Here is a 2543-nt window from a genome sequence, read left to right as displayed (position 1 = left end):
TAGTTCCCAGATCAGGGATTGAACCTGTGCCACCTTTAGTGGAAGTGCAGAGTCTTAACCAATGGACCACCAGGGAAGTCCCAGAGGGACACTTTTTAAAATCTACTTGCTTTCTCACTCTGAGGCTCAGCTGGCCACAGGCCAGGGGCTGAGGTTCCTTTCTTCCAAGCCAGTGATTCTGGTTCTTGGATAAGGTGTTGAGGAACACTAAGAGCAGTGGGGACTGTGACCTCGGGACTTTATCTGCAGGAAGAAAACAGTCCAAATATGAGAGTGATTCGCGTGGGTACCCGCAAGAGCCAGCTGGCCCGCATACAGATGGACAGTGTGGTGGCAATGCTGAAAGCCTTATACCCATGCCTGCAGTTTGAAATCATTGCTGTGTCCACCACAGGGGACAAGATTCTTGATACAGCTCTCTCTAAGCTTGGAGAGTTACCAAGGAGCTGGAACACGCACTGGAGAGGAATGAAGTGGACCTGGTCGTTCACTCCCTGAAGGACCTGCCCACGGTGCTTCCTCCTGGCTGCACCATTGGAGCCATTTGCAAGCAGGACAGCCCCTCTGATGCTGTTGTCTTTCACCCAAATTTTGTTGGGCAGACCCTAGAAACCTTGCCAGGGAAGAGCGTGGTGGGAACTAGCTCCCTGCAGAGAGCAGCCCCAGCTGCAGAGAAAGTTCCCACATCTGGAGTTCAAGAGTATTCGGGGAAACCTCAACACATGGCCTTGGAAGTTGGATGAGCTGCAGGAGTTCAGTGCCATCATCCTGGCTGCAGCTGTCCTGCAGTGCATGGGCTGGCAGAGCCAGGTGGGATAGATCCTGCACCCTGAGGAGTGCAGGTTGGGGGTTCTAGGAGTGGAAGTTCAAGCCAAGGACCAGGACATCTTGGATCTGGTGGGTGTGTTGCATGATCCTGAGACTCTGCTTCACTGCATTGCTGAACAGGCCTTCCTGAGGCACCTGGAAGGAGGCTGCAGTGTGCCAGTGGCAAAGCATACAGCTATGAAGGATGGGCAACTCTACCTGACTGGAGGAGTCTGGAGTCTGAATGGCACAGGTAACATGCAAGAGACCATGCAGGCCACCATCCATGTCCCTGCCCAGCATGAAGATGGCCTTGAGGATGATCCACAGCTGGTGGGCATCACTGCCCGGAACATTCCACAACAAGCCCAGCTGGCTGCTGAGAGCCTGGGCATCAGCCTGGCCACCTTGTTGCTGAACAAAGGAGCCAAGAACATCTTGGATGTTGCACGGCAGCTCAATGATGCCCACTAACTGGTCTGTGAGGCACAGGTGCCTGGGTTGCTGGTGCCCAGTGCCTACATCCCAACCCTCAGTGCCCCATTCCCATTGCTACCTGGGGGGTGATTACCCAGGGGATTGAACTGCAGGGGCAGAGACTTCCAGAGACTTGTCTCACCTTGGGTCCTTGGTGATGGCTTGTCTCCTCAGTAGGTGGGGGCTTAGTCTCTAGAGAAAAATATCTAACAAGCCACAGCCTTTGAATGTAACCAACTCTACTAATAAACCAGATCTGAAGGTGAAAAAAAAAAGTCTACTTTCTTTGAAGGCACTGAATCTTATAAACTCTAAATATTTTCATAATTCTTAAATTTTTGTGACCAACTAACCAAATTGTGCATCAGAAAGGCTTTTTTCCTATAAATAACATCCAGCTGCTTTTCTAACAGGACAATCACAAACAACCTAAGCAGAGAATAATTTCTCCTTAGGGAAGGGCCTAGAAGCTTAAAATTGATAATATATACCTTTTATCAAAAATGACGATGATCTCTACTAAATGTTCTAGTTATATTAAATCATTTAGTTTAATTCTCATAATTACTTAATGAGTTAAGTACTGTCTTACTTTTGAAGTGAGAAAAGGGAGAGTCAGGGCTGCTAGGTGATTGCCCAACATGCTACAGGAAGTACCGGCAGGTCTGTCCACTCCCGTTCCCGGGTTCCTCAGAGCCCTGTGCTGTGCTTGAAGAGCAGGAAGCCACTGCCAGCTCCTCTGTACCCAAGTCATCCTTTTAGCTTTCATCATAAAGGGAAATTCATGTCTTTCATCTTCTCTGACCAGTAAGCTCCCTACATCTTTCCTTCCTCAATAATGTCTAATGAAATATGAGAATATATGTAACCTGGGGTATGAATTTCCCTTTTGAGTATTCAGAAAGACTCTTCTGCAGTAAAGAAAGAAAATAAATTGGTAGAAGAAATTCAAAGAGTGTTAAATCTTGACAAAAGTTTGAATAGGTAAAATAATTTTTATCTTTATGTTGATGACAAGAAACTTTGGACGAAATCACTTGAAGATGAATTTTCTCTTTCAATTTTGAATTGAAAGAAGATAGCAAATAAATGTACCATATACAAGAGTGGGTAAAATTATATTTATCTTTTTGCTAAGAATCATTAAAGTAACACTGATATATACTACTAAACAAAAATGTACATCTTTGGATCATTTTTAAAATATAACAAACTCGGGAATAGAAATAGGTTACAAAATCAATTCATAGACTAGTTTA

The 2543-nt window shown here is 45.5% G+C and overlaps 1 pseudogene; it reads left to right on the top strand.

Moving 5' to 3' along the window:
- The first annotated feature begins 255 nt into the window (after positions 1 to 255).
- Positions 256 to 1305, top strand: LOC112390448 (porphobilinogen deaminase pseudogene; annotated as a pseudogene).
- Positions 1306 to 2543: the final 1238 nt, after the last annotated feature.

This window comes from Neophocaena asiaeorientalis, unplaced genomic scaffold (assembly GCF_003031525.2).
Source record: "Neophocaena asiaeorientalis asiaeorientalis breed wild unplaced genomic scaffold, Neophocaena_asiaeorientalis_V1.1 scaffold80, whole genome shotgun sequence".
Taxonomy (NCBI): Eukaryota; Metazoa; Chordata; class Mammalia; order Artiodactyla; family Phocoenidae; genus Neophocaena; species Neophocaena asiaeorientalis.
Note: the sequence above shows the minus strand (reverse complement) of the source record. Positions and strands in the feature narration are given on the sequence as shown.